The 24,291-nt window shown below is 43.9% G+C and overlaps 2 long non-coding RNA genes across 2 annotated transcripts; both read right to left on the minus strand.

Moving 5' to 3' along the window:
• Window positions 1-4,922: 4,922 nt before the first annotated feature.
• On the minus strand, window positions 4,923-8,568 carry LOC128833491 (uncharacterized). Its single transcript, XR_008444253.1, has 3 exons — window positions 8,478-8,568; window positions 6,760-6,890; window positions 4,923-5,130 (listed from the first exon to the last, which is right to left on the minus strand). It is a non-coding gene; the product is annotated as an uncharacterized LOC128833491 (long non-coding RNA).
• A 10,080-nt stretch (window positions 8,569-18,648) lies between these two features.
• On the minus strand, window positions 18,649-22,228 carry LOC128833527 (uncharacterized). Its single transcript, XR_008444259.1, has 3 exons — window positions 22,138-22,228; window positions 20,420-20,550; window positions 18,649-18,791 (listed from the first exon to the last, which is right to left on the minus strand). It is a non-coding gene; the product is annotated as an uncharacterized LOC128833527 (long non-coding RNA).
• Window positions 22,229-24,291: the final 2,063 nt, after the last annotated feature.

Below are 24,291 nucleotides of genomic sequence, written 5' to 3' on the forward strand. Positions count from 1 at the left end.
AGGGAGTGACAAACCTACCCAGTGCTCGGGGCCTGGAAGAGCCCATGATCTGGGACATGGCAGACGAGACTCAGGATGAACAGGTACCCATGGAGGAGGAGATGGGAAGTGGCCTGGGGATAGCAGACCCCGAACCCATGTCAGTGTGTTGCGGTCAGGATCCCCACTGACTGCCTGGCAGACGGGCTGCTGCGGGTCGGGCCCCGGGCTGGAACACAGTGGAGTGGGTGGGCCTGTGTTCCCCCCGCCACCCCGCGCTGGGTGGCAGTCTCTCCTCCTCCTTGTCTAAGGGGCCTGGGCCTCTGACAAACTATTAAAAGGGTGTCATAAGGAGGAGGGAGAAAACTTGTTCACCTTAGCCTCTAAGGATAGAACAAGAAGCAATGGGTTTAAACTGCAGCAAGGGAGGTCTAGGTTGGACATTAGGAAAAAGTTCCTAACTGTCAGGGTGGTTAAGCACTGGAATAAATTGCCTAGGGAGGTTGTGGAATCTCCATCTCTGGAGATATTTAAGAGTAGGTTAGATAAATGTCTATCAGGGATGGTCTAGACAGTATTTGGTCCTGCCATGCGGGCAGGGGACTGGACTCGATGACCTCCTGAGGTCCCTTCCAGTCCTAGAATCTATGAATCTATGAATTTATTTGTTTGCTGCCCCGCCCTGACCTAGGGCTTAGGCTATCACAAACTTACCCAGCCCCTGCTACAAGGCCTGGGCCGCTGAATGACTATTGGTTTGCTGCCCCGCCCTGATCTAGGGCCGGGGCTGTTAATTGTGTACTCAATCCCTGCCTAAGGGCCTGAGCCCTGAACTGTTAATTGTGCGCTCAATCCCTGCCTAAGGGCCTGAGCCCTGAACTGTTAATTGTGTGCTCAATCCCTGCCCCAAAGTCTGAGCCCTAAACTGTTATTAGCTTTGTAGCAGGGCGGCCTGGCTCCCAGGCGCCCCTGGAAGGGACGAGCCCCACCCCGGAACTACTACAGGCACCAAGTGACACAAAAGCCATAATAGCTCATGAACATGCAGATGCATCTTTGTGTCTGCTTCCTCTTGGGTGCTGTAAAAGTCTTGAGCTTCTTCAATACCTCTACTGGAGATGGGCTTTTCTACTTCACCATTTGAAAAGCCTCCAGCAAGAAGGACTTTTTGTTTTGGGTATGCTCCTACTCTCTCAGTTGCATTTTGAAGCATATATTCACAGAAGAAATGTCACAAGTGATTGCTTGTTGGATGCCACATGTAGAAACTTTTTCCATGGAGGGACAGGGTGTGCACCAATCATTTGGTATTTCTTGCATCCAACTTTAGAGCCTCTCTGATTAAAGAATAAGCTTTGCCAAATCCTTTTAGGATCGCCTCAGGTAATGGGAAGCCAATTCATTGAATGTATGGAATCTGTGTCCAACCATCATTTTGATGACAGCCAGGGCATCTCTGAAGGACACTGTGGTTTCTTTGTTGCATGCTCTTGGCTTGTCAAGGTTTCTTCCCAATTCTGAACTTTAGGGTACAGATGTGGGGACCTGCATGAAAACTTCTAAGCTTAACTACCACCTTAGATCTGGTCCGCTGCCACCACTCCCAATGTGCTAATTTCCTTCCCTGGGTAGCCTTGAGAAACTCTTCACCAGTTCCCTGGTGAATACTGATCCAAACCCCTTGGATCTTAAAACAAGGAGAAATTAACCATCCCCCCCTCCTCTCTCCCACCAACTCCTGGTGGATCAAGATCCAACCCCCTTGAATCTAAAAAACATGGAAAATCAATCAGGTTCTTAAAATAAGGCTTTTAAATAAAGAAAAAAGTAAAAATCATCTCTGTAAAATAAGGATGGAAAATAACTTTACAGGGTAATCAAACTTAAAGAGCCCTGAGGATCCCCCCTCTAGCCTTAGGTTCAAAGTTACAGCAAACAGAGGTAAACACCCTAGTAAAAGGTACATTTACAAGTTGAGAAAACAAAGATAAAATTAACATGCCTTGCCTGGCTGTACTTACAACTCTGAAATATAAGAGACTTCTTCAGAAAGATTTGGAGAGTCTGGATTGATGTCTGGTCCCTCTTAGTCCCAAGAGAGAACTCCCACCAAAACAAAGAGCACAAACAAAAGCCTTCCCCCACCAAGATTTGAAAGTATCTTGTCCCCTTATCGGTTCTTTGAGTCAGGTGTCAGCCAGGTTACCTGAGCTTCTTAACCCTTTACAGGTAAAATGATTTTGGAGTCTCTGGCCAGGAGGGATTTTATAGCATTGTACACAGGAGGGGTGTTACCTTTCCCTTTATAGTTATGACAAGATGTAAACTCATTTCACCAGCTGTTAAACAAGGCTGGTGGAGGCCCATGAAAGTCTGTGATAGTGCAGGCAAGCTCCAGGGTCCTTCTTATTGACATTCTACAAAGTTAAACAACAACCAAATAAGTAAATAAACAAATACATTAATTCAACTGGGACAATAAAAAAACAAAACAGCTAATTGAATATTAGAGTTACTATAAACATGATACAATTTTTTCCTTGAAATGCTTGTCAGAGTTACCAAAAAAAAAAAAAAAGGCCAAATGGATTTAATCCAAATTGTGAACTTTAAAAAGTATGATTAGCTTTATGACACATACCACAACAATTACATAAAGTCTAGAACATGTATCTCAAATCTATTTACAGTTTTTCTGTCAAACCCACTTTTGTCCATAGAGCAAATTAAAACAAGAACTAGTTGCTTACATGATCATTAAGTTACTTTTAAAGGATGCATGGGAACTCCAGTTCTGCCCCCCAGGTCGTGTAAGACCAAAGCTCAATGGTATTTTGGTGGCAGTTCCATGACAGTGGCCCTGCTTGGTGATAATCTCTGTACAAGCTCAGTGAACCAGCCAGGAGAGCCGCTTTGCAGTTGCTAGCACGGAGCTCCCAGCTTCCCATCTCTTTCCCTCAAGCTGCTTCGCTGGTGTTTTAGTGGTTGGGAAAGTCTCTCACCCCTCCCAACTGCTTCACTGGGACCTGTCTCTGCTGCAACATTAATTTGAAGACTCTGGGCATCCTGTATAGTGTATGATATACCCAGCAGGTTACAAGAAGAACAGAGGTAGGAAGGGCTGCAGATCTGCAATCTGGCCAAGTTAACTTTACAGTAACTTTACTCATGTTTAAACCATTACAAAGAAATTCTGAGCAATGTTAATTTTGAAGTCCCCAAGATTTACAATTGCCCTGGAATTCTAAAAAGGGAAATGCAAAGGCTCAGAGTATGTACTAAGCAGCCTTGTGGTGTGAAGATAACAGAAATCCTAAAAGCAGACAGGTACTTCTAGAACTGCATTGAAGAGTGAGCACTTCTGATGATATGTATGTGTCACCCACTGGTCAGTGTGTATTATACATCCCCCTCTGCGGAGGCTGTGAGTCTGTTACAGCATACAGGTAGAAGCTGGCTCTTTTGTTCAAGCTGGAGACACTTATACTTTAAGTTTTGAGGTTCTCTGGTTCAAACCACAGAGTATTGGCCAAAGAGGCACAGCGGTCATCACACGTGCATGCTTGACAGCACCTCCATCCTTCAGAAACAAAGGAGCAATTTTATGCTCAATGCGGCTCCTCGTGTTTGCAGGATCTCTACCCAGGTATTCTGTAACACATCTCCAAGAATGCTGCACTGCTGTTTTCAAACATGCATCATTTTGTTAATTTCCAATTTTTCACACTGAGTCATTCAGGATGGACCCTGGTGTGAGGATTAGTCCACTCACTGACTTTCAGTGTTCTGGCCTTTTGATTGAATTGGGTTGAAAATACTTTTCTACTCTGGGAGCAGCTTACCTTCTCATCATCAGACTTGGTCAGTGCCTCAGTTTCCCCTGTTGGGTGGGTGATTTAGTCTCGGCTGAAGCAAAACCCTTGCCACTTGGGGCAAACAATATAGTCAAAAAGAAAATCAAGAAAACTTTCTGAGGTGCTTCCTCAGATTGGATATTTCTTCCAGTCAGTTTTTCATATGCAACAGTTTCCATAGATTGCAAAGCCAGAAAGGGTCATAGTGATCATGTAGTCTGACCTCCTGTTTAACACAGGCCTTAGAACTTCTCCAAAATAATTCATAAATCATAAATCCTAGGAAAACATACAATCTTGATTTAAAAATTGTCAATGATGGAGAATCCAGCACAACTCTTGGTACATATTTCCAAGGGTAAATTACCCTCACTGTTAAAAAATTACACCTTATTTCCTGTCTGAATTTGTCTAGATTAAAATTCCAGCCATTGGATTGCATTACACCTTCCTTTGCCAATTGAAGAGCTCATTGTTAAAGATTTGTTCCCCATGTAATTAATTCTAGATAGTAATCAGGTACCCCTTAGACTTAAGGCCTCAGCTCTTTTAAAGCAGCCTAGTATGATTTCCTCTGTTCTCCTCAATATGGACCTGTTCTGGGGAATCTCTCAGAGCTCTTGGGGCTCCCTGTGCACATTTAAATATATGGAGGCTTTCTGCTGTCATTTCCATTCTTGCAAGAGAACCTGCTATACATAGCCATGTCTGGAAGCTCTGGCACAAGAAAAGACGACCTGGCAGTGGGACAGTTTCATAGCAGAGGGGAACAGAAGGAGGATGGAGGTGTTTTGGGGTACCAAGGTCGGTGGTAAACTGCGACTGGACCCAACTTCTCTGACAATAACATAAGCCAAACAGAATGGTATAAGGTGTAAGGAACAGGAAAGGATTTATTCATAGGCACTCACTGAAACATACAAATATATATTTTCCCTGATCTAGGAACATCCCCAAGTGCATTTTATATATGATAAGGGCCTTGTCTTTTATATATTTATAATTTTAAAAAGGAAACCGAAAGGGATTTTTATTGAAAGGAAATAGCAAAACATCCCCCGTGCACCAATCAAAACACTCTCACACGTGTTTGCAATACACCACCACAACCAGTTACTTTTATTAAATGGAGAAGAACAAGCTATTATGGGTGATACAAGGGCTCCTCTGTGGATTTTTTCCAGCTCACAAGATTCTTCACAGCCCAGATGAAAAGGATCCAAGGATTTTAGAAGCAAGGCGTCGTGTGCCAGATTCTCAGAGGTCCTGGACTGACGATCTCTGATGCCATCACTCACTTTTCATAAATCAAAAAGAAAAGAAACACTCAGATTCTGTGTTTATATCCATTCAAATAAGGGCATTGTTACTTTCAAATCAAAGGCAGAGCAGGAATTTCCCCCTCACTGGATTGTGAGTGCAAATATTCTTGGTTAACTGCAGAGCAGGGGATTCAACTGTTCAGCAGTGGGCAGGAGGTGTTGGGATGGGAGAGGGAAGAGCAGGGGCAGGAAGAGGCAGACCAAGGGCAGGCCATGCTCAGGGGAGGAGGGGGGAATGAGGCGGGAAGATGCAGGGCAGAGAGGGCATCGAGCACCCCCCCGTGAAATCAGAAGTTGGCACCTCTGGGCCCAGGTGACCACCTGGGGTGCTGGACTTGGCGGGCACGAGGCTCAGGGTGCTGTTTTTGGTGTTAGCAACAAAAGAGAAAATAGAATGTTTGCAATAAAATATTTGACAGATCCTAGAGTACAAATCTATTGTCTTATCTGAGAGGAATAAATCGTACATGCAAACCATGAATCAAAGTCTTGAAAAGGACTACAAATGCAATAAAATATTAAGTGTTCAGAAGTTTAACAAATGAGAAGGGGTGGTATCGAAATGCTCCTTGCCGGGGGCACCATTTGGTCTAGAGCCAGCCCTGCACCCAAATTAACTTTACTGTGGGAACCTTCATGGTTAAACTGTAGCTTGAACAGCTGTTTGATGTACTAATGTAGTGCACTTTCGTTTTCCAAGATTCATATATTCCAAGGGCAGAAGGGGACCACTCTGATCTTGTAGTCTGACCTCCTGTCTAATGCAGGCCATAGAGCTTCCTCAAAATAATTTCTAGAGTATTTTTTTTTTTAGTAAATCATCCTGTTTTGATTTAAAAATTGTCACTGACAGAGAATGCAACAGAATCCTTGGCAAATATTTTCAAATGGTAAATTATCATCACTGTTAGTAGTTTTAGCCTTCTTTCCAGTCTAAATTCTCTAGCTTCAACAAGTATAAGCCTCAATCAGAAACCAACGGGTGGCTAGTTATATTACTTGGTGTGTAATAGGTTCAAACATTGTATAGTGGGCTATGGAAAACCGTCGCTGCAGAATGAAAACCGTCGCTTTTATTCATCCCTGTTGTTTTCTCTCTTCTAAAATGAAACAATAATGTAGTCATATGGAGTGAGTCTGGCTGCAGCCCTTGTCCTATTATGATGCTCTGGTGACATACAGGGGCTGTAAAAGCGTTTGGAGGAGAGTTATCCTAATGTTTGAACAACACGTGGCTGACGTAACTGGCCCTATGCTGTCCTCCTTGCAAGCACTGTCTTAGGGGTGGTGCTGGACATGGTGCTAGGGACTCTCAGGTCTCAGGAGGGCAATCTGTGTAGCAATGAGCATTATGCCGCTACTACAGGACTGGCCACAGACAGCAGAGTAAAGCATCTGCAAATAAGAGAAGTCTACAAGGGTCAATCCATCCCCCAGACAGTCCAGAATCAGGGTAGCCACAGGAGCCTCTTTTGGCCTCTGCCTCTGGGCTGTGCCTTGTGTGCCAAGCCTCCAAGAGCATTAGACAGCTCACATATATGAATGAGAGAAACAAATAGTTCTATTCACACAGTAATGTCTCCTTAGTAGAATCCTAAACTTACCCCCCGTCTACAACAAGGATTAATCCATGTGCAGAGTCCAATGCGTCTAGTCCTGGGAGGACATCGGAAAAAGTAGCATCGACCCCTACGAGCGAAACATGCCGCAGTTCCAATGATACCCCGGTCATAAGCTGCACAAAAATAATAAAAGAAGAGGCTTGATTTTCATTCACACAGCAGGATAAAAAAATTGTGATTGCTATAATGGGCATTTTTCATTCAGTGAATTTCCCATTCACTGAGACCTCGACACATCAGCCCAATTGTCCTCCTGTACACCATTTTACTAGATCTGTAACAGTACTTCAACGGCTGTAGTTCTCTGCACATTCAGTGGCTGCCCCTAAGAACAGAAGAGAGTGAATTCATGAACCAGATGCACTGGCTTCTTGGCGGCACACTGCAGAACATTAAAACAGAGTCTGGGTGTCCTGCGCAGTAAATTCTTTGGTGCAGGATGTGTGACTGATCATTAGCATAGAGCCTGGCACAACGGGTACCAGTCCATGACTGGGGCTCCTAGGAGGTAACTCAATAAATAAATAAATAAATAATGCAGAGGTATGGTCATTGCTGCAGAACCTGCTTCAACTTGACATAATGGCATCTCCGATATTGAAGCCAAGCACAAAAAATATGACAGATTAGGTCTGGGGGACAGTGTAGCTAAGGCATTCAGATAATGACCTGCCACTTTAAAGATTAAGGTTTTAGTCCCAGACTGTGTACTCTCCCATTTGGGTGTGAGACATCAATTAGTAATAAGGGATATAAAAGCTCTGAATAATTAACACTAGTGAGCAGAAGAAGTTAGAATCTAATTCATGGTCTCTTGTTTCCCAACCTGGATCTTCATGCCCTAGAACAAGATATATTTTCATCTGGTTAGGTGAAAGGAAGAGGACACATCTTGAATGTGTCCCACACAGATGTTCAGTTCTGCTTGGCCTCAGGGCATCCTTCTTTACTTGTGGACACCAAAACGAGATCCAGTGTCCCATCAGTGATCATACCTGTGCCTAATACAGAGGTAAAATACCTTCTCTACTCCTTCTTGAGATTCCCCTGTTTAGGCAACCAAAGTTCACATTTGCCCCTTTGGCCACAGAGTCGCACTGGGAGCTCATGTTCAACTCATTATCCAGCATTTTCCCCCAAATCCTTTTCCGAGTCATGGCTTCCAAGGATAGAGGTCCACATCCTGCAAGTAAGGCCTACACTCTTTGTTCTTTGAAGTGGACATTTATATTAAGCCTTATTAAAATGAATATTGTTTGCTTGCACCCTGTTTACCAAGCGATCCACATCACTCTGTATCAGTGATCTGTCCTCTTCAATATTTACCACTCTCCCAATTTCTATGTCATCTGCAAACTTTATCAGAGAGTTTATGTTTTCTTCCAGGTCACTGATAAAAATGATATATACTGGAGGACCAAGAACCAGTCCCGAAGGAACCCCATTAGATAGAATGTGGGGATATTTTTCCAGATCATAGATCCACCACATCTGAATGGATTTTCATCGGCACAGCAAAGGCACTTTTTTGACTGCAGGACTATTTCACAGCCAAATGTGAAGTATCTACTGCAAGCCATGTAAGCAGTGCATCTCTTTAGAAAACATTTTGGGAAAAAATGACACAAAGTTTTAGTCAAACTTAGTACATCCTCACAAATATCTTTCCATAGACTCCCCACATTTCATGAAAACCTTACCTTGAGCACTACTTTGTGCCACCAAGAAGAAGAGAGCAAAAAGAAGATAAAGTATCTTCATGGCTGTTGTTTGGCCAGGAACTGAATATCACTTGGCAGAAGAGACTCCAAGATAGACAGGAGAGGGAAACTCTTTCAATTTATAGGGTGCTGGGGATTGTGAAATGCTGATCTGTCGAAACCTTGTTTTGATACAAGTGACATTTACAAGGTGTTTGGTGCAATCTGTTAATTATAAAGATATTTATTTGTACAGCACCATAATAATTCCTGGAGGATTTCAGGAAATACAGTTGACAACTCCCTGCATTCGGGAAGTTATAATATTAATATTTACATTTAGGAAACATCGCCTGCCTGGTCTAAAGCCCTTTGAAGTCAGTGGAAAGCCTCCCATTGATTTCAGATGAGGGTCCTAGTGTACAACACAATTCCAGAATACAGCTTTACCTGGCAAGCAACTGGGTGGGTTTTTGGAGTTGTTTTGTAAAATTTTCATCAATATATTATGTGTAATTTTGGAATTTTCCTAATTTCATGCATCAAAACCCACTAAAAAGAGGGTTAAAATCCTCGTTTAAGTGAAAAATAAAGTGAATCACTTTGAAAATACTTTGTACCAGGAATGTATGGGGTTTTCCCCCTGTAAATCTAAACTGGGGAATTTTAAAGTTAGTGTTGCAGGAAAACCATGATTTTTCCTTTTGAATCCCCCATAACAAGTATCAGCCTTAATGATAACAGTCTAAAGTACAGACATAAAGTGTTGATGTAGCCAACCTGTGAAAAGCCAATGGCATTCACCAGTGCTAAGCACCTCTCAGGATTTGTCTCATTTTTCAGGGATGAGGGAACAAAAAGTGATAGGGCTTAAACTGCAGTCAAAATATTTAGGACCATTTCTAAGGGTTCTATTGAGGAGTTTGACACCTCGGCATTCTCTGGGGGATTCATTCTACCCAGGGCCCAGAACTGACAAAATATGAACCTCCGTGAATCTTCCCAACACCCTTGAAAACCTCCTTCCCCATCATCACTTTGTTTTTTTTCCCCATTTCCACCCAGCAGGAAGCACCAGATACAGAAAGTTGAAGGTTGTGTTCTGCAGTCACAAAATGGGGGAAGAGAGGGACATCCATAGGGCAGTAAGGAGGTGGAAGAGACCTGACTCTTTAGTCCCCCAGTCATTGCCCTCTATTTCAGTTGTCTCTCTAGGGAGGGTGCTGGTCTCCTCACCTACCGCTTTCTCCACAGACACAGAACAGGGATTCTACATGTTTCCCTGCCCAGAGGGGTCACAAGGAGCAGGCACATCAGCTTGTCTGGCCACCTCACTCCCCTTCTTTCCCTGTTATGACCATGCCGTACACACAGAGAAGTTAGATAGAGCAAAAATACTCTTTCTGGAAAGTTGCAACATTACACTTCTTTATTTCTTAGAATTCAGAACGATAACACACACAACTCCCAAAACAGAATGAGAGCGAGAGAGAGCGAGAGCAGGCTGCTCCCTAAAACAGAAAGGCTCAATTAACCACATCTTCTTCTAGGCTGTCTGGCTGCTGAATGACTCTGGTGAGCCTACAGGGCATGCTTCCCTGCAAAGTCCCTTTGGCTGCAACCATGACCAGGACAAAACCTTGAGTTTTTGTTTAACGCTTTAGTTTACATTTTTAATGCAGTTTTCAATACACCACACTTTCCCCCAGGTGCAGATGCTCCAGATGGGTTCCCTTCAGCTGCTGACTGGAAACCATGCATCTGCCCTTAATTGGCACTGGCTGCCACATGGAGGACCACACCTGGTTTGGGAGAGGCTGCAGTATGTGGGTGTCAGAGATAGGGATGGGCAAAATTGTTCTAGATAAAATAATATTCAGTTCCTGCACAAAAAATAGCAAACACGTCCTCCTCTTTCCCTTCCACTGCCTACAAACTCATGTTGGCCTCTTTTCACAGCCAACTGGAAACTGGAACAAAACTTTCCTGAAGTTTGAGGAAGATTCACTTTCTCTGTGGTGCCCATGCATCCTATACCCAAATCTCCATCCCTCAGGAGGATTTGGGGGATCAATATTGTCCTTGTGCCCCATCAAACATCCTCTCCTTTAGACCACTCACAATGGAACCTACCTCTGAATAGCTCCACCCTTCCCCCTGGCTGGTGCTCCATTCCTGAGGGGAGGCCCATCCATCTCTGCCATCATCCTTCACAGGGAGTAGTTCTTGCTCTTTCAGTCGGGCTGTATGTGGACCATGGCATGGCACAATGTAAGGTCTGGGCTACATGTACAACATAGTTTGACCTGGCTACATCACTCAAGGGTGTGAAAAACTCACACCCCCGAGAAACAAAGTTAAGCCAACCTAAGCCCCGTTGTAGACACTGCTAGGTCAGTTGAAGAGGTCTTCTATCAACCTATCTACCACCACTTGAGGGGATGGATTTACTACAGCAACAGTGAAACTCCCTTTGTCACTGTAGTAAGTGTCTACAATACAATGCTACAGTGGTGCAGCTGAAGCACTGAGGTGTACAGTAGTAGCTCTTGTTGTGTAAATATAAGTGTGCCGGCTAGTGCACCGAAACTAGCTCATCTCCTTCCCTACATGAAAAACTAATTGTTGTCAGGGGGGTGGCCGCTCTCTCTCAATGTTTCCGCTTCCTGCCCCAGTGAGCACGTAGGGTCTCAGTCGCACTGAGAGGCCCAACTCCATTAGAGAAGCCTTAGAAATGGTCTTAAGTTTTCATGGCTGCAGCTGTAGCCCAATCATTTCTCATTCTCCCTTCTCTCAATTGCGTGAATGAGAGAAATCCTTAACAGGTGCTTAGTATCTTCAGGGGCCATTGGCTCTCACAAGGCCGACACATCAACATTTCATGTCTGCACTTTCCACTGCTATTGTTTTGGCTGATGATTGCTACAGCCACAAAACCACAAGGCGAAGGGAGAGATTTCAATATTGTGGGGGCTCTGCCCTGTAAAACTTGCACATGTATGGGGGCTAGGGGCCATGGAGGTGATAGCAGGACTCATAGAGGGTGGAACAGCTGCAGCAGTGCCCGGATATAATAAAGGGTTAACTGGTTATAGTTCTTTGCGGATATGATAACCACATCTCACGGAACATCCATGTCAACGGCAGCATCGCTACCACAAACAACACTGGTGATAGCGAGTCCTCTTGAAAGATTCGTTTTTTAATTTGGACATCATTAATGAGAGTCCCTTCCAGGGAGAGTTGAGTGTTCCAGTTAATCATAGATTGCTGCAGAAAGGAAATGATCTTTGGGTGAACGCTGCAGAGAGAGGGGAGCAAGTGGGGCAATTTTCCCCAAGCCCTGGGCCCCACAGGGGCCCCAACGAGAATATAGTATTCTATAGTATTGCAACTTTTTTTATGGAAGGGGCCCCCAAAATTGCTTTGCCCCAGGCCCCCTGAATCCTCTGGGCGGCCCTGGAATGCTGTGCATTTTCAGTGTCTCAATGATCCGTTTCACTCTTTTTTTTACAATGTTCTTCAGATTTCTTGCACTGTTTGGACAGTTGCATGATTTTTGACCTGGAGTTGCCCACCTCCATACAACACACCGGGCCAGGAGCCTGCAGACCAGCTAAGATCTTCTGAGGTCCTGTTTATACCATTCATAATAATTATAGATTTGCCTTTAATCTCTGTATTGGGTTGGATTGGCAGGCTATACCCTGCTAGTTGCCAAACTAGTACTGTATTTCAAAGTCTTAGATGTTTATTAATTATTATTATTATTAGATTACTTTTGAGTTTGGAACCCCAATCATGGACCTGAAACCCATTGTGCCAAGCTCTGTACAAAAATACAATAATGAGACAGTCCTTGCACCAGAGAATTTACAACACAAGTATAATAAGGCAATGGCAGACACCATCGATTCGGTCAATTTAATGTACCCTGTCTGTACAAAAGTACATCATATGCCATCTGAAAGCTTATTAAGTCTACTTCAAGAAGAGGTATGATGTGGAGCTGTCAGATGGTGCCATTAGCAGGATAAAAAGTGACACCATCAACATATTAAAATAATCCCTTTGATTATTGCTTTTGTTTCTGTTAGTTTAATGACTGTATCATTTCAAGACTTAAAATTGGATTTGTTTGTGATCTCAAAGCACCACAACAACAATCTAAACAAAACATCTAATAATACATTTTGAAAGTATCATTGAAATGTAATAGCAGTACTGACATTTTTAGTCTTATTATCATGGTCTCACTCGTCATTATGATCTCTGTTGAGAGTGCGTAGGTTACCACAGTCTTCATTGCATGTGCACAGTTCTCTGCAGAGAAGATTGTTCTGACTACAGACCCAGCTGATTGTCCAGCTACTCCTACTGGTACAGGCACAAACGTCTTGACTTTTCCTTTTTGATGCATACATTGAGGTAAAGGCAATTCAGGTCTCCGTGGGACTCCTTTTCTTTCCTGCTCCGATCATACAGCACAGCTACCAAATTCCTTGCTGAAGAAGTTGCGGCATGTCTAACACTCTCTTTCTAATTTCGCACAGTCTCAGAAGTGGTAAGCTCCCTTTGTTTTGTCAATATTAAACCCAGATTTTTTTCCCTCATACAAAATAGGGGTGTGACAGAGTCACATCCTGTTAATGCATGTGCTGCAGGAGGTATGATGCAGAATTCAGGAATCAGTGCATCATAAATTGCATACACATGTCTTGTCAGTCGTGGTGCCTGTTTCAGTACATGTTATCTACGGGTTCCATTTTTGGAAAGTAGAGAACAGCAAGGACCAAAACCTTTGTATCAGATGACGTAGTTATTATGGCTCCTTTGTCACTGTAGCGGGGTGGCCTGGCTCCCAGGCGCCCCTGGAAGGGACGAGCCAGAACGGCCGCCAGAGTGGGCGGAGCCACTGCCATCTGTCTCTGCCCCCCAGAAGTCAAGGGGCGGGACAGGAAGTATAAAGGCCAAACCTCAGCGCTCAGTAGCTGGCCGGCAGCGGGAGAGGACAGACGCTGGTGCCCGAGCTCCCACGGGCCTGAGCCGGCCGAGAGCCCGGTATCCAGAGAAGGACTGGCCGAGCCTGCCGAGAGCCCGGTATCCTGAGGAGAACTGGCCCAGCCTGCCGAGAGCCCGGTATCCTGAGGAGTGGTCTGAGCTTCCCCCCGCCGAGGGCCCAGAGGGAGTGACAAACCTACCCAGTGCTCGGGGCCTGGAAGAGCCCATGATCTGGGACATGGCAGACGAGACTCAGGATGAACAGGTACCCATGGAGGAGGAGATGGGAAGTGGCCTGGGGATAGCAGACCCCGAACCCATGTCAGTGTGTTGCGGTCAGGATCCCCACTGACTGCCTGGCAGACGGGCTGCTGCGGGTCGGGCCCCGGGCTGGAACACAGTGGAGTGGGTGGGCCTGTGTTCCCCCCGCCACCCCGCGCTGGGTGGCAGTCTCTCCTCCTCCTTGTCTAAGGGGCCTGGGCCTCTGACAAACTATTAAAAGGGTGTCATAAGGAGGAGGGAGAAAACTTGTTCACCTTAGCCTCTAAGGATAGAACAAGAAGCAATGGGTTTAAACTGCAGCAAGGGAGGTCTAGGTTGGACATTAGGAAAAAGTTCCTAACTGTCAGGGTGGTTAAACACTGGAATAAATTGCCTAGGGAGGTTGTGGAATCTCCATCTCTGGAGATATTTAAGAGTAGGTTAGATAAATGTCTATCAGGGATGGTCTAGACAGTATTTGGTCCTGCCATGCGGGCAGGGGACTGGACTCGATGACCTCCTGAGGTCCCTTCCAGTCCTAGAATCTATGAATCTATGAATTTATGTGTTTGCTGCCCCGCCCTGACCTAGGGCTTAGGCTATCACAAACTTACCCAGCCCCTGCTACAAGGCCTGGGCCGCTGAATGACTATTGGTTTGCTGCCCCGCCCTGATCTAGGGCCGGGGCTGTTAATTGTGTACTCAATCCCTGCCTAAGGGCCTGAGCCCTGAACTGTTAATTGTGCGCTCAATCCCTGCCTAAGGGCCTGAGCCCTGAACTGTTAATTGTGTGCTCAATCCCTGCCCCAAAGTCTGAGCCCTAAACTGTTATTAGCTTTGTAGCAGGGCGGCCTGGCTCCCAGGCGCCCCTGGAAGGGACGAGCCCCACCCCGGAACTACTACAGGCACCAAGTGACACAAAAGCCATAATAGCTCATGAACATGCAGATGCATCTTTGTGTCTGCTTCCTCTTGGGTGCTGTAAAAGTCTTGAGCTTCTTCAATACCTCTACTGGAGATGGGCTTTTCTACTTCACCATTTGAAAAGCCTCCAGCAAGAAGGACTTTTTGTTTTGGGTATGCTCCTACTCTCTCAGTTGCATTTTGAAGCATATATTCACAGAAGAAATGTCACAAGTGATTGCTTGTTGGATGCCACATGTAGAAACTTTTTCCATGGAGGGACAGGGTGTGCACCAATCATTTGGTATTTCTTGCATCCAACTTTAGAGCCTCTCTGATTAAAGAATAAGCTTTGCCAAATCCTTTTAGGATCGCCTCAGGTAATGGGAAGCCAATTCATTGAATGTATGGAATCTGTGTCCAACCATCATTTTGATGACAGCCAGGGCATCTCTGAAGGACACTGTGGTTTCTTTGTTGCATGCTCTTGGCTTGTCAAGGTTTCTTCCCAATTCTGAACTTTAGGGTACAGATGTGGGGACCTGCATGAAAACTTCTAAGCTTAACTACCACCTTAGATCTGGTCCGCTGCCACCACTCCCAATGTGCTAATTTCCTTCCCTGGGTAGCCTTGAGAAACTCTTCACCAGTTCCCTGGTGAATACTGATCCAAACCCCTTGGATCTTAAAACAAGGAGAAATTAACCATCCCCCCCTCCTCTCTCCCACCAACTCCTGGTGGATCAAGATCCAACCCCCTTGAATCTAAAAAACATGGAAAATCAATCAGGTTCTTAAAATAAGGCTTTTAAATACAGAAAAAAGTAAAAATCATCTCTGTAAAATAAGGATGGAAAATAACTTTACAGGGTAATCAAACTTAAAGAGCCCTGAGGATCCCCCCTCTAGCCTTAGGTTCAAAGTTACAGCAAACAGAGGTAAACACCCTAGTAAAAGGTACATTTACAAGTTGAGAAAACAAAGATAAAACTAACATGCCTTGCCTGGCTGTACTTACAACTCTGAAATATAAGAGACTTCTTCAGAAAGATTTGGAGAGTCTGGATTGATGTCTGGTCCCTCTTAGTCCCAAGAGAGAACTCCCACCAAAACAAAGAGCACAAACAAAAGCCTTCCCCCACCAAGATTTGAAAGTATCTTGTCCCCTTATCGGTTCTTTGAGTCAGGTGTCAGCCAGGTTACCTGAGCTTCTTAACCCTTTACAGGTAAAATGATTTTGGAGTCTCTGGCCAGGAGGGATTTTATAGCATTGTACACAGGAGGGGTGTTACCTTTCCCTTTATAGTTATGACAAGATGTAAACTCATTTCACCAGCTGTTAAACAAGGCTGGTGGAGGCCCATGAAAGTCTGTGATAGTGCAGGCAAGCTCCAGGGTCCTTCTTATTGACATTCTACAAAGTTAAACAACAACCAAATAAGTAAATAAACAAATACATTAATTCAACTGGGACAATAAAAAAACAAAACAGCTAATTGAATATTAGAGTTACTATAAACATGATACAATTTTTTCCTTGAAATGCTTGTCAGAGTTACCAAAAAAAAAAAAAAAAGGCCAAATGGATTTAATCCAAATTGTGAACTTTAAAAAGTATGATTAGCTTTATGACACATACCACAACAATTACATAAAGTCTAGAACATGTATCTCAAATCTATTTACAGTTTTTCTGTCAAACCCACTTTTGTCCATAGAGCAAATTAAAACAAGAACTAGTTGCTTACATGATCATTAAGTTACTTTTAAAGGATGCATGGGAACTCCAGTTCTGCCCCCCAGGTCGTGTAAGACCAAAGCTCAATGGTATTTTGGTGGCAGTTCCATGACAGTGGCCCTGCTTGGTGATAATCTCTGTACAAGCTCAGTGAACCAGCCAGGAGAGCCGCTTTGCAGTTGCTAGCACGGAGCTCCCAGCTTCCCATCTCTTTCCCTCAAGCTGCTTCGCTGGTGTTTTAGTGGTTGGGAAAGTCTCTCACCCCTCCCAACTGCTTCACTGGGACCTGTCTCTGCTGCAACATTAATTTGAAGACGCTGGGCATCCTGTATAGTGTATGATATACCCAGCAGGTTACAAGAAGAACAGAGGTAGGAAGGGCTGCAGATCTGCAATCTGGCCAAGTTAACTTTACAGTAACTTTACTCATGTTTAAACCATTACAAAGAAATTCTGAGCAATGTTAATTTTGAAGTCCCCAAGATTTACAATTGCCCTGGAATTCTAAAAAGGGAAATGCAAAGGCTCAGAGTATGTACTAAGCAGCCTTGTGGTGTGAAGATAACAGAAATCCTAAAAGCAGACAGGTACTTCTAGAACTGCATTGAAGAGTGAGCACTTCTGATGATATGTATGTGTCACCCACTGGTCAGTGTGTATTATACATCCCCCTCTGCGGAGGCTGTGAGTCTGTTACAGCATACAGGTAGAAGCTGGCTCTTTTGTTCAAGCTGGAGACACTTGTACTTTAAGTTTTGAGGTTCTCTGGTTCAAACCACAGAGTATTGGCCAAAGAGGCACAGCGGTCATCACACGTGCATGCTTGACAGCACCTCCATCCTTCAGAAACAAAGGAGCAATTTTATGCTCAATGCGGCTCCTCGTGTTTGCAGGATCTCTACCCAGGTATTCTGTAACACATCTCCAAGAATGCTGCACTGCTGTTTTCAAACATGCATCATTTTGTTAATTTCCAATTTTTCACACTGAGTCATTCAGGATGGACCCTGGTGTGAGGATTAGTCCACTCACTGACTTTCAGTGTTCTGGCCTTTTGATTGAATTGGGTTGAAAATACTTTTCTACTCTGGGAGCAGCTTACCTTCTCATCATCAGACTTGGTCAGTGCCTCAGTTTCCCCTGTTGGGTGGGTGATTTAGTCTCGGCTGAAGCAAAACCCTTGCCACTTGGGGCAAACAATATAGTCAAAAAGAAAATCAAGAAAACTTTCTGAGGTGCTTCCTCAGATTGGATATTTCTTCCAGTCAGTTTTTCATATGCAACAGTTTCCATAGATTGCAAAGCCAGAAAGGGTCATAGTGATCATGTAGTCTGACCTCCTGTTTAACACAGGCCTTAGAACTTCTCCAAAATAATTCATAAATCATAAATCCTAGGAAAACATACAATCTTGATTTAAAAATTGTCAATGATGGAGAATCCAGCACAACTCTTGGTACATATTTCCAAGGGTAAATTACCCTCACTGTTAAAAAATTACACCTTATTTCCTGTCTGAATTTGTCTAGATTAAAATTCCAGCCATTGGATTGCATTACACCTTCCTTTGCCAATTGAAGAGCTCATTGTTAAAGATTTGTTCCCCATGTAATTAATTCTAGATAGTAATCAGGTACCCCTTAGACTTAAGGCCTCAGCTCTTTTAAAGCAGCCTAGTATGATTTCCTCTGTTCTCCTCAATATGGACCTGTTCTGGGGAATCTCTCAGAGCTCTTGGGGCTCCCTGTGCACATTTAAATATATGGAGGCTTTCTGCTGTCATTTCCATTCTTGCAAGAGAACCTGCTATACATAGCCATGTCTGGAAGCTCTGGCACAAGAAAAGAGGACCTGGCAGTGGGACAGTTTCATAGCAGAGGGGAACAGAAGGAGGATGGAGGTGTTTTGGGGTACCAAGGTCGGTGGTAAACTGCGACTGGACCCAACTTCTCTGACAATAACATAAGCCAAACAGAATGGTATAAGGTGTAAGGAACAGGAAAGAATTTATTCATAGGCACTCACTGAAACATACAAATATATATTTTCCCTGATCTAGGAACATCCCCAAGTGCATTTAATATATGATAAGGGCCTTGTCTTTTATATATTTATAATTTTAAAAAGGAAACCGAAAGGGATTTTTATTGAAAGGAAATAGCAAAACATCCCCCGTGCACCAATCAAAACACTCTCACACGTGTTTGCAATACACCACCACAACCAGTTACTTTTATTAAATGGAGAAGAACAAGCTATTATGGGTAATACAAGGGCTCCTCTGTGGATTTTTTCCAGCTCACAAGATTCTTCACAGCCCAGATGAAAAGGATCCAAGGATTTTAGAAGCAAGGCGTCGTGTGCCAGATTCTCAGAGGTCCTGGACTGACGATCTCTGATGCCATCACTCACTTTTCATAAATCAAAAAGAAAAGAAACACTCAGATTCTGTGTTTATATCCATTCAAATAAGGGCATTGTTACTTTCAAATCAAAGGCAGAGCAGGAATTTCCCCCTCACTGGATTGTGAGTGCAAATATTCTTGGTTAACTGCAGAGCAGGGGATTCAACTGTTCAGCAGTGGGCAGGAGGTGTTGGGATGGGAGAGGGAAGAGCAGGGGCAGGAAGAGGCAGACCAAGGGCAGGCCATGCTCAGGGGAGGAGGGGGGAATGAGGCGGGAAGATGCAGGGCAGAGAGGGCATCGAGCACCCCCCCGTGAAATCAGAAGTTGGCACCTCTGGGCCCAGGTGACCACCTGGGGTGCTGGACTTGGCGGGCACGAGGCTCAGGGTGCTGTTTTTGGTGTTAGCAACAAAAGAGAAAATAGAATGTTTGCAATAAAATATTTGACAGATCCTAGAGTACAAATCTATTGTCTTATATGAGAGGAATAAATCGTACATGCAAACCATGAATCAAAGTCTTGAAAAGGACTACAAATGCAATAAAATATTAAGTGTTCAGAAGTTTAACAAATGAGAAGGGGTGGTATCGAAATGCTCCTTGCCGGGGGCACCATTTGGTCTAGAGCCAGCCCTGCACCCAAATTAACTTTACTGTGGGAACCTTCATGGTTAAACTGTAGCTTGAACAGCTGTTTGATGTACTAATGTAGTGCACTTTCGTTTTCCAAGATTCATATATTCCAAGGGCAGAAGGGGACCACTCTGATCTTGTAGTCTGACCTCCAGTCTAATGCAGGCCATAGAGCTTCCCCAAAATAATTTCTAGAGTATTTTTTTTTTAGTAAATCATCCTGTTTTGATTTAAAAATTGTCACTGACAGAGAATGCAACAGAATCCTTGGCAAATATTTTCAAATGGTAAATTATCATCACTGTTAGTAGTTTTAGCCTTCTTTCCAGTCTAAATTCTCTAGCTTCAACAAGTATAAGCCTCAATCAGAAACCAACGGGTGGCTAGTTATATTACTTGGTGTGTAATAGGTTCAAACATTGTATAGTGGGCTATGGAAAACCGTCGCTGCAGAATGAAAACCGTCGCTTTTATTCATCCCTGTTGTTTTCTCTCTTCTAAAATGAAACAATAATGTAGTCATATGGAGTGAGTCTGGCTGCAGCCCTTGTCCTATTATGATGCTCTGGTGACATACAGGGGCCGTAAAAGCGTTTGGAGGAGAGTTATCCTAATGTTTGAACAACACGTGGCTGACGTAACTGGCCCTATGCTGTCCTCCTTGCAAGCACTGTCTTAGGGGTGGTGCTGGACATGGTGCTAGGGACTCTCAGGTCTCAGGAGGGCAATCTGTGTAGCAATGAGCATTATGCCGCTACTACAGGACTGGCCACAGACAGCAGAGTAAAGCATCTGCAAATAAGAGAAGTCTACAAGGGTCAATCCATCCCCCAGACAGTCCAGAATCAGGGTAGCCACAGGAGCCTCTTTTGGCCTCTGCCTCTGGGCTGTGCCTTGTGTGCCAAGCCTCCAAGAGCATTAGACAGCTCACATATATGAATGAGAGAAACAAATAGTTCTATTCACACAGTAATGTCTCCTTAGTAGAATCCTAAACTTACCCCCCGTCTACAACAAGGATTAATCCATGTGCAGAGTCCAATGCGTCTAGTCCTGGGAGGACATCGGAAAAAGTAGCATCGACCCCTACGAGCGAAACATGCCGCAGTTCCAATGATACCCCGGTCATAAGCTGCACAAAAATAATAAAAGAAGAGGCTTGATTTTCATTCACACAGCAGGATAAAAAAATTGTGATTGCTATAATGGGCATTTTTCATTCAGTGAATTTCCCATTCACTGAGACCTCGACACATCAGCCCAATTGTCCTCCTGTACACCATTTTACTAGATCTGTAACAGTACTTCAACGGCTGTAGTTCTCTGCACATTCAGTGGCTGCCCCTAAGAACAGAAGAGAGTGAATTCATGAACCAGATGCACTGGCTTCTTGGCGGCACACTGCAGAACATTAAAACAGAGTCTGGGTGTCCTGCGCAGTAAATTCTTTGGTGCAGGATGTGTGACTGATCATTAGCATAGAGCCTGGCACAACGGGTACCAGTCCATGACTGGGGCTCCTAGGCGGTAACTCAATAAATAAATAAATAAATAATGCAGAGGTATGGTCATTGCTGCAGAACCTGCTTCAACTTGACATAATGGCATCTCCGATATTGAAGCCAAGCACAAACAATATGACAGATTAGGTCTGGGGGACAGTGTAGCTAAGGCATTAAGATAATGACCTGCCACTTTAAAGATTAAGGTTTTAGTCCCAGACTGTGTACTCTCCCATTTGTGTGTGAGACATCAATTAGTAATAAGGGATATAAAAGCTCTGAATAATTAACACTAGTGAGCAGAAGAAGTTAGAATCTAATTCATGGTCTCTTGTTTCCCAACCTGGATCTTCATGCCCTAGAACAAGATATATTTTCATCTGGTTAGGTGAAAGGAAGAGGACACATCTTGAATGTGTCCCACACAGATGTTCAGTTCTGCTTGGCCTCAGGGCATCCTTCTTTACTTGTGGACACCAAAACGAGATCCAGTGTCCCATCAGTGATCATACCTGTGCCTAATACAGAGGTAAAATACCTTCTCTACTCCTTCTTGAGATTCCCCTGTTTAGGCAACCAAAGTTCACATTTGCCCCTTTGGCCACAGAGTCGCACTGGGAGCTCATGTTCAACTCATTATCCAGCATTTTCCCCCAAATCCTTTTCCGAGTCATGGCTTCCAAGGATAGAGGTCCCCATCCTGCAAGTAAGGCCTACACTCTTTGTTCTTTGAAGTGGACATTTATATTAAGCCTTATTAAAATGAATATTGTTTGCTTGCACCCTGTTTACCAAGCGATCCACATCACTCTGTATCAGTGATCTGTCCTCTTCAATATTTACCACTCTCCCAATTTCTATGTCATCTGCAAACTTTATCAGAGAGTTTATGTTTTCTTCCAGGTCACTGATAAAAATGATATATACTGGAGGACCAAGAACCAGTCCCGAAGGAACCCCATTAGATAGAATGTGGGGATATTTTTCCAGATCATAGATCCACCACATCTGAATGGATTTTCATCGGCACAGCAAAGGCACTTTTTTGACTGCAGGACTATTTCACAGCCAAATGTGAAGTATCTACTGCAAGCCATGTAAGCAGTGCATCTCTTTAGAAAACATTTTGGGAAAAAATGACACAAAATTTTAGTCAAACTTAGTACATCCTCACAAATATCTTTCCATAAACTCCCCACATTTCATTAAAACCTTACCTTGAGCACTACTTTGTGCCACCAAGAAGAAGAGAGCAAAAAGAAGATAAAGTATCTTCATGGCTGTTGTTTGGCCAGGAACTGAATATCACTTGGCAGAAGAGACTCCAAGATAGACAGGAGAGGGAAACTCTTTCAATTTATAGGGTGCTGGGGATTGTGAAATGCTGATCTGTCGAAACCTTGTTTTGATACAAGTGACATTTACAAGGTGTTTGGTGCAATCTGTTAATTATAAAGATATTTATTTGTACAGCACCATAATAATTCCTGGAGGATTTCAGGAAATACAGTTGACAACTCCCTGCATTCGGGAAATTATAATATTAATATTTACATTTAGGAAACATCGCCTGCCTGGTCTAAAGCCCTTTGAAGTCAGTGGAAAGCCTCCCATTGATGTCAGATGAGGGTCCTAGTGTACAACACAATTCCAGAATACAGCTTTACCTGGCAAGCAACTGGGTGGGTTTTTGGAGTTGTTTTGTAAAATTTTCATCAATATATTATGTGTAATTTTGGAATTTTCCTAATTTCATGCATCAAAACCCACTAAAAAGAGGGTTAAAATCCTCGTTTAAGTGAAAAATAAAGTGAATCACTTTGAAAATACTTTGTACCAGGAATGTATGGGGTTTTCCCCCTGTAAATCTAAACTGGGGAATTTTAAAGTTAGTGTTGCAGGAAAACCATGATTTTTCCTTTTGAATCCCCCATAACAAGTATCAGCCTTAATGATAACAGTCTAAAGTACAGACATAAAGTGTTGATGTAGCCAACCTGTGAAAAGCCAATGGCATTCACCAGTGCTAAGCACCTCTCAGGATTTGTCTCATTTTTCAGGGATGAGGGAACAAAAAGTGATAGGGCTTAAACTGCAGTCAAAATATTTAGGACCATTTCTAAGGGTTCTATTGAGGAGTTTGACACCTCGGCATTCTCTGGGGGATTCATTCTACCCAGGGCCCAGAACTGACAAAATATGAACCTCCGTGAATCTTCCCAACACCCTTGAAAACCTCCTTCCCCATCATCACTTTGTTTTTTTTCCCCATTTCCACCCAGCAGGAAGCACCAGATACAGAAAGTTGAAGGTTGTGTTCTGCAGTCACAAAATGGGGGAAGAGAGGGACATCCATAGGGCAGTAAGGAGGTGGAAGAGACCTGACTCTTTAGTCCCCCAGTCATTGCCCTCTATTTCAGTTGTCTCTCTAGGGAGGGTGCTGGTCTCCTCACCTACCGCTTTCTCCACAGACACAGAACAGGGATTCTACATGTTTCCCTGCCCAGAGGGGTCACAAGGAGCAGGCACATCAGCTTGTCTGGCCACCTCACTCCCCTTCTTTCCCTGTTATGACCATGCCGTACACACAGAGAAGTTAGATAGAGCAAAAATACTCTTTCTGGAAAGTTGCAACATTACACTTCTTTATTTCTTAGAATTCAGAACGATAACACACACAACTCCCAAAACAGAATGAGAGCGAGAGAGAGCGAGAGCAGGCTGCTCCCTAAAACAGAAAGGCTCAATTAACCACATCTTCTTCTAGGCTGTCTGGCTGCTGAATGACTCTGGTGAGCCTACAGGGCATGCTTCCCTGCAAAGTCCCTTTGGCTGCAACCATGACCAGGACAAAACCTTGAGTTTTTGTTTAACGCTTTAGTTTACATTTTTAATGCAGTTTTCAAAACACCACACTTTCCCCCAGGTGCAGATGCTCCAGATGGGTTCCCTTCAGCTGCTGACTGGAAACCATGCATCTGCCCTTAATTGGCACTGGCTGCCACATGGAGGACCACACCTGGTTTGGGAGAGGCTGCAGTATGTGGGTGTCAGAGATAGGGATGGGCAAAATTGTTCTAGATAAAATAATATTCAGTTCCTGCACAAAAAATAGCAAACACGTCCTCCTCTTTCCCTTCCACTGCCTACAAACTCATGTTGGCCTCTTTTCACAGCCAACTGGAAACTGGAACAAAACTTTCCTGAAGTTTGAGGAAGATTCACTTTCTCTGTGGTGCCCATGCATCCTATACCCAAATCTCCATCCCTCAGGAGGATTTGGGGGATCAATATTGTCCTTGTGCCCCATCAAACATCCTCTCCTTTAGACCACTCACAATGGAACCTACCTCTGAATAGCTCCACCCTTC

The sequence above is a fragment of the Malaclemys terrapin genome, chromosome 3 (genome assembly GCF_027887155.1).
Source record: "Malaclemys terrapin pileata isolate rMalTer1 chromosome 3, rMalTer1.hap1, whole genome shotgun sequence".
In the NCBI taxonomy this organism is placed as follows: Eukaryota; Metazoa; Chordata; order Testudines; family Emydidae; genus Malaclemys; species Malaclemys terrapin.